Below are 8,284 nucleotides of genomic sequence, written 5' to 3'. Positions count from 1 at the left end.
AAAAAAAAAAAAAAAAAAAAAACCAGATTTGTTAGTTCTACATCTTAAGGCCTACTGAAATTATCTCATAAAAATCATAGTCCGACAATATTAGATATTTTATGACAAAGTGTGCCTCATGGTTTTTACCTCTCTGATCAGACATTAGAAGCCTGTGGGAGGCGGCTTCTCAAAGCCTGTGAATCTCCCTTTTGATTCCCAAGGAAACGCTTAATTCTGAAAAGCACAGTTGAAAATGAGTCTGGCCATTGAATATAAAGCACTATTGTGAATAAATGATATTCTCTACTTCCTGGAGTCCTGAATAGAGTTCACTTTGGTCTCAAAATTTCTGCTACTGACAAGTCTGATTCCATATAAACTTTTTTCAGTTGCTATGTCATTAGCACCATCATGCATTACAGGAAAATATGTTTCTCTGCTCTCTACTTTGTACACCTGCTTGAATTGATGTGGGCTTCAGAATTTGCCATGTTTGGTTGAAACAGTAGCTTACTAGAGGATTTGGGCCTTTGGATTGTAAATCAATGAAAGCACCAAAACCAGTAGTAATAAGACCAACATTTAGTAGAATGGTGTATAGCTGCACCTGAAAGGAATTTTTGTTTTGGGTGGAAGTTTAAGTTTGAACAGGCCCCATATCTGACAAGCAGCTGCCTGGCCTGTGGGATAGTCTATGGTGAATGAGTTCCAGGACAAGAGTGCCCTACTGCTGGCCTCCAGCCCTTAGAGAATGGGGGTGAGATTGAAAATTTGTAAAGATAAGGCCAGGCACAGTGGCTCATGCCTATGATCCCAGCACTTTGAGAGGCCGAGGCGGGCAGATCACCTGAGGTCAGGAGTTTGAGACCAGCCTGGTCAACATGGCAAAACCCCATCTCTACTAAAAATACAAAAAATTAGTTAGGCATGGTGGCATGTACCTGTAATCTCAGCTACTCAGGAGGCTGAGGCAGGAGAATCACTTGAACCCAGGAGGTGGAGGCTGCAGTGAGTTGAGAACACACCACTGCACTCCAGCCTGGGTGACAGAGCAAGTCTCCATCTCAACAACAACAACTAAAAAAAAAAAAAAGAAGAAGATGAAGAAAAGAAAATTTACAAAGATAAGCTAAGATCTAGGGAAAACTGGAAACTTATTTGGGGGTTTATTTGTTGAATTGAAATTTGAAAGGAGTTGTTTGCGATCATTATGTCTTTCAGTTAAACTGGATATCAGACACCTATTAGGGACATGAAAGTTCAAATTTCTTTTTCAAGAGCCCAGTAGTGTGTATTTTAAAGAGTGAAGTGTGTGTCTTGGTGCTTATTATCTGTAATGTCTGTAACTCGAAGGGGAATTAGGAGTGTCCTGGCCTATGCTTGTAGTGTGGCCTTAGTGTATGTGGAGACCTATATGATTTTGATTTACATTTTGGGTGTGTGAGAGGCAAGAAATTCTGAAAGCTGTTTTTTTTTGTTTTTGTTTTTTTACCTTATGGGGACAATTTTTAGGTTATGTTCCAATAGCTTATAATAAATGTGAAGATAGGGGCATTTGTTGACCAGGGTGTCCAGTGCTAAGAGGCCTGCCAGAAGTTTGGCCAAGTGTGTTGTTTCTGGGTCCTGTCCTTTAATGGGGACATCTTGGCTAAGGGATGAAGGCAGCAGCATCCCACCAAGCTCCATCACATCTGAAGGTTGGCAGTGCCATCTGCATAGCCTACAAACTCCCAGTATTTGTCACCCAGTTAATCCCAAAGGGCTTTCTATGTAGTCAGGGAGTCTGAGGATGGGGTGACCTCCTCTAGCAACCTGGCATCTTGCAAGGGACTGAGAACAAGGGAAGCTACTGCCTCCTGTAACTGGAATATGCCAGAGGGCCCAGGTTTGGATCTATCTGGTCTTACAGAGGCCTTGGTAGCCATGCTGTGTTTGTGGGTACTGTTTTCATGACTCAAAGGATAACAGGCAGCTGAATATGGAGGGTCACAGGCTCAGGTCCTGTGAGAGCCTCTATTTCTAGGACACCCTAGTAGGTAGTTAGGCATTTGTTATTCTCATGGTGTATAGAATGAGGCTGAGAAGGGCAGTCTTTTTGCATCAGAAACCCTGGGGCAGCTAATGGCCATCATAAGTGGTCCAGAGATTCTAGGAAGCATAAGAGGAAGGCACTAACAGGAGTGCCTATTGATTATCATTTGTAAGTGTAATTTGCAAATGCAATGTCTGTTGCCGCCATGACCTACAAAGGGATAAAAGACTTCTATGTCCTTATTGAGTGTGGCAAATTAATCTCCTTGAAAGAGGACATTATCAATGTAACGTTTTACTTGTGCTCCTGGAGAAAGGTGGATGTCATCAAGATCTTATCTGAAACTATTGGGTGTGACAAAAAAGCTGCTAGGGTACCCCATGGATAGCCTGAAAAGGCATATTGTGTCCCTTTGGAGGTAGAGGAAAACTGTAGCTGAGAGATTGTTTAAATAAGCACTGAACAGAACCTCTTAGCCCATCTTTAATAGCAAACTATTTACCAGTTGTTGATTGGATAGAATCAGTAATCTTAATAACATTGGATATTGGGTCTAGGACCTTGATGGATGAGAGCACAGCATTAAGGTTACAGCAATCCATCATGAACTCTCTCATCACCTTTTTAAAGGTTTAAGAACAAAGTAAAATTGAGCTGTTGTATTAGTCTGTTTTCACACTGCTATAAAGAACTCCCTAAGGTGGGTAATTTATAAAGGAAAGAGTTTTAATTGACTCACAGTTCCGCATGGCCGGGGAGGCCTCAGGAAACTTAGAATGATGGCAGAAGGCAAAGGAGAAGAAAGTGCCCTTTTCACAAGGCAGCCGGAGAGAGAAAGAGCACAGGGGAAACTGCCACTTTTAAACCATCAGATATGATGAGAAATCCCTCACTCTCACTAGAACAGCATGGGAGAAACTGTCCCCATGATCCAATCACTCATCAGGTCCCTCCCTTGACGTGTGGGGATTACAATTTGAGATACGATTTGGGTGGGGACACAGAGCCAAATCATATTATTTTGTCCCTGGCCCCTCCTAAATCTCATGTCCTCTTCACATTTCAAAACCAATCATGCCTTCCCAACAGTCCCCCAAAGTCTTAACTCATTCCACCATTAGCCCAAAATTATAAATCCAGCATCTGAGACAAGGCAAGCCCCTTCCACCAATGAGCCTGTCAAATAAATAACAAGTTAGGTACTTCCAAGATACAATGGGGATACAGGCATTGGGTAATTGTTCCCATTCCAAATGGGAGAAATTGGGCAAAATAAAGGGGCCCACAGCTTTATGCAAGACCAAAAGCCAGTGGGGCAGTCATGAAATCTTAAGCTGTGAAATAATCTCCTTTGACTACATGTCTTACATCCAGGATATGCTGATGCAAGAGGTAGGCTTCCAAGGCCTTGGGCAGCTCTGCCCCTGTGGCTCTGTAGGGTACAGCCCCTGTGGCTGTTTTCATGGCTCGTGTTGAGTGCCTGTGGCTTTTTAGGTGCATGGTGCAAGCTGTCAATGGATCTACAATTCTGGGGTCTGGAGGACAGTGGCCCTCTTCTCACAGTTCCACTAGGCAGTACCCCAGTGGGGACTCTGTGTGGGGGTTTCAACCCCACATTTCCCTCTGCATTGCCCTAATAGGCATTCTCCATGAGGGTTCTGCCCCTGCAGCAGACTTCTGAATGGACATCCAGGCATTTCCATACATCCTCTGAAATCTAGGTGGAGGCTCCCAAAGCTCAACTTTTGTCTTCCGTGCATGTGCCCAGTGCCACGTGGAAGCTGCCAGGGCTTGGAGCTTGCACCCTCTGAAGCAATGGCTCAATCAATGGCAAATGGCTTGGCCCCTTTTAGCAATGGTTGAAGCTGGAGTGGCTGTGATGTAGGGCACCAACTCTTGGGGCTGCACAGAGCAGTGGTGTCCTGCACCTGGCCCACAAAACCATTTTTCCCTGCTACGCCTCTGGGCCTGTAACTGGGGAGGCTGCCACAGAGATCTCTCACATGCCCTACAGACATTTTCCCCGTTGTCTTGGCTATTAACATTTTGCTCCTTGTTGCTTATGCAAATTTCTGCAGCTAGCTTGAATTTCTCCCCAGAAAATGGGTTTCTGTTTTCTACCTCATCATCAAGCCGCAAATTTTCCTAAATTTTATACTCTGCTTTCCTTTTAAATAAAAGTTCCAGTTTTAGATAATCTTTGTGAATGCATATGACTGAATGCTTTTAGAATCAGCCAGGGCACTTCTTGAACTTTGCTGCTTAGAAATTTCTTCCACCAGATGCCCTAAATCATCTCTCTCAAGTTCAAAGTCTCACAGATCTCTAGGGCAGGGGTAAAATGCTGCCAGTCTCTTTGCTAAAGGATAGCATGAGTGACCTTTACTTCCGTTCCCATTAAGTTCCTCATTTCCATCTGAGACCACCTCAGCCTGGACTTCATTATCCACATCACTATCAGCAGTTTGATCAAAATAACTCAACAAGTCTCTAGGAAGTTCCAAACTTTCCATATCTTCCTGCCTACTTTCTCTTCTTTTTTAAACATAAAGGATTTTTTTTTTCTTCAACTTTTATTTTAAGTTCCAGGATACATGTTGAGGATGTGCAGATTTGTTACATAGGTAGATGTGTGCCATGGTGGTTTGCTGCACAGATCATCCCATCACCCAGGTATTAAGCCCAATGTCCAAGAGCTATTCTCCCTGATGCTCTCCCTCCCACTACCCCTCCATTTTCTTTTGAGCCTTCCAAACTGTCTCAACCTCTGCCTGTTACCCAGTTCCAAAGTCATTTCCACATTTTCAGGTTATCTTCATAGCAGTGCTCTTCTCCTGGTACCAATTCTCTGTATTAGTCTGTTCTCACACTGCTATAAAGAACTGCCTGAGACTGGGTAATTTATAAAGGAAGGAGGTTTGATTGACTCACAGTTTTGCATGGCTGGGGGCCTCAGGAAACTTAAAATCATGGTAGAAGGTGAAGGAGAAGGAAGTGCCCTCTTCACAAGATGGCAAGAGAGAGAGCGTACAGGGGATACTGCCACTTTTAAACCATTGAATCTCGTGAGAACTCCCTCACTATCAAAGAACAGCATGGGGGAAACCTCCCCCCGATTCAATCACCTCCCACCAGGGATTACAATTCGAGAGGAGATTTGGATAGGGACACAGAGCCAAACCATATCAGTTCTCAAATGTAGAAGTAATGGGGACCCTTTATTAACTGGGTTTTTAATATATATACATAATACATTTTAATCCTTGAAGGCCCAGTTTTAACTTATGTTGGGCCATATTAACTATTTTAACTGGGGGATCACAGTGTCACATTTTATCAAGGCAGTTTGTAACCACTAGAAACTTATTTTAATTTTAATTTATTGTATCAGAGTATATATGCCCAATATAGACAGCAATGGATACTCTGCCTATGGGAAATTTAGGCAAGGCTACAGTTAAAGGGAGACATATCCGTTTTTTTCTTTATATTATATTTAGTTACCTTCTCAAGATCATAGGGAAGCATAAAGTTTCAATTTCATGTGATTCCCAAGTATGACTATAATTTGAGCCCAGTGTTGATTAAATCCATGAAGTTTTGTCAACTGGTATATTTTAACAAATGCCAAAGTTAAGTTAAAACCTGCGTTATAGAGGCACAAAAGCCAATCAGACCTTTTAAAATCTTTTTGTTATATAAATTCTTTAGTATATAAGTTTTGGATTTCCAACTGGGTCAAATTATGGAACTTTGTTTAGATTTAGTTATATATTATGACAGATAGATGATGGATATGAGGTATCTATTTATTATATTCCCTCCCTCCCTTCCTCCCTTCTTCCTTTCCCCTTTTCCTCTCTCCCTTCATTCCTTCCTTCTTCCCTTCCTTGTAGTGCCTGAACCTCCAATTGTTTTCCCTCATTGCCAGTGAAGTGCCTTCCTGATACTTGACACTTTAAAAGTTTGGTTAAAAACCGTACTCCTTAATGTAATAAAAACTGGAGCTGGGCTGGGCAACTCGTGCTTGTAATCCCAGGGAATCAGAAGGCTGATATGGGAGGCTTGCTTGAGCCTAGGAGTTGGAAGCTGCAGCAAGCTATGATCATGCCACTGTACTTTAGCCTGGGTGATAGAATGAGACCTCATCTCTTAAAATACACACACACACACACACACACACACACACACACACACACACAGTAACTATTTCTTCTAGTACATTATCACTTTGGTAGTAGTATAAATGCAACACTATAGATATATTATGGGGGTAAATAGATTTATGCAGGCTTGCTGGGGCTAACCACTATTTTTGAACAAAAGTGTGATTTTATCGATTAAAAAAACTGGAGGTGGTAGTAGAGGAAACCCAGTTCTAATCTGCAGAAAATCAGCTGATGAAATTGATTCTGTTCTTGAAGATGCTAGACACTCTGTAACCTTTGGTTTATCCTTAAATGAGACTTACTGTAGGAAGCATGTGGAACAGATTCCACAGTAGCAGGGACGAGACAAGAATAAGGGAGCTGGCTGTAAAATAATAATTTCCAGTTTTTGTGGAAGTATCACATATGAAGGAACCAATTTAGACAGATACATAGAGATGAAGAAGTACATTAAAATTTATTGTGATGAAATATTATTCCATGTTGCCCTTATAGACAGATTGAATTTTTTAATCTCTAAGCAAATTTCCATGCAAGTGAAGGATAAACCAAATTAGGTAAAACTACATGAAATAAGCATTTTTCTTCCTTTTCATCTTTCTTTTTCTTCCCTTCCCCTTCCTCCTCATCTCACCGTCCTCCTCCTCTTTTTCTCCTTGGATGATTTTATTCCATTTAGTTGAGTAAATTGCTGCTGCAGTTGATAATTAGAGTTAATATAGCCAAGAATCAGGGTTTAGGTCAATACGCTTTGTGTATTCGGGTTTATAAGGCAAGCTTAAGAACTTTAAAATAGAGATTTAAGTTCTAGTTAGTTGTAAATGGACAATTTAAAGTGACTTATAAAAATTACCTCTCTTACTCAAGTAAAAGGTAACTCTAACACTATAGCTATTTTTAGGTTCTAAAATGGTCTTGAGGGAAATTTATTCTGAGGCTGTAGGACTATCAAAAAGCGAAAGCTCTCTAGGATGTGAGAGAAGCAGCATGACAATTCCAAGTAGGAAAGTGAGCATGGCTCATTTTTGCAATAAGAAATGAAGTAAGGAAAGCATTTTGTTTTTAAAAAATGAAAGCTTGAATGTAAAAAATATCTGAGCCTTTCTGTGCTTCTTCCTACTTTAATATATGACATATTTATGACCTTTCTGCATCATATATCTTTATGGAACAGAAAATATCCTCAAGGATCCTCAGATGCTGCGGTAACCTTCAAGCAAATACAGCAGACGATATGTGATGTCTAACTGTGGAGTAGAGGGGGAAACCTCTTCAGGTTCCTTTCAACTTTGTTATTTGTTCACGGCAATTTAAATGCCTTGCTTCTTTGCTGGTTGTCCAGTGACTACGCCTACTTAAAGAAGCATAAGTTTTTGGTTTTTTTTTTTTACATGGAGTCTTGCTTTGTTGCCCAGGCTAGTGTGCCATGGTGCGATCTCTGCTCACTGCAACCTCTGCCTCTTGGGTTCAAGTGATTCTCCTGCCTCAGCCTCTCGAGTAGCTGGGATTACAGGTGCCCAACACCACACCCGGCTAATTTTTGTATTTTTAGTAGAGACGGGGTTTCACCATGTTGGACAGGCTGGTCTCGAACTTCTGACTTCAAGTGATCTGCCCGCCTCAGCCTCCCAGTGTGCTGGGATTATAGGCGTGAGCCACTGGGCCCAGCACCTTCCCTCTAGTTCTTATCAGGCCCTCACCTTCTGTACCTGGACTACCATAACCCCCCCATCTAATTAGGCCCAGACACGAAGTCAGACATAAACTTTAAAAAGTCTGATCACGTCACTTTTTTAGTTTTAAAATCACCGACATCCAGTCTCATATGTTTCTGCTAAAGGTCTAAATGTACACATATCTTTCAGAGAAAGGTGTTTGCCAATATTTATCAAGAATTTAGAAAACATGAAGTCCTTGCCCATGCCTATGTCCTGAATGGTATTACCTAGGTTTTCTTCTAGGGTTTTTATGGTTTTAGGTCTAACGTTTAAGTCTCTAACCCATCTTGAATTAATTTTCATATAAGAGTAAGAAATGGATCCAGTTTGAGTTTTCTACTTATGGCTAGCCAATTTTCCCAGCACCATTTATTAAATAGGGA

Source organism: Rhinopithecus bieti, unplaced genomic scaffold (genome assembly GCF_001698545.2).
Source record: "Rhinopithecus bieti isolate Rb0 unplaced genomic scaffold, ASM169854v2 scaffold_22522, whole genome shotgun sequence".
Classification (NCBI taxonomy): domain Eukaryota; kingdom Metazoa; phylum Chordata; class Mammalia; order Primates; family Cercopithecidae; genus Rhinopithecus; species Rhinopithecus bieti.
This window is presented reverse-complemented; position numbering follows the sequence as displayed.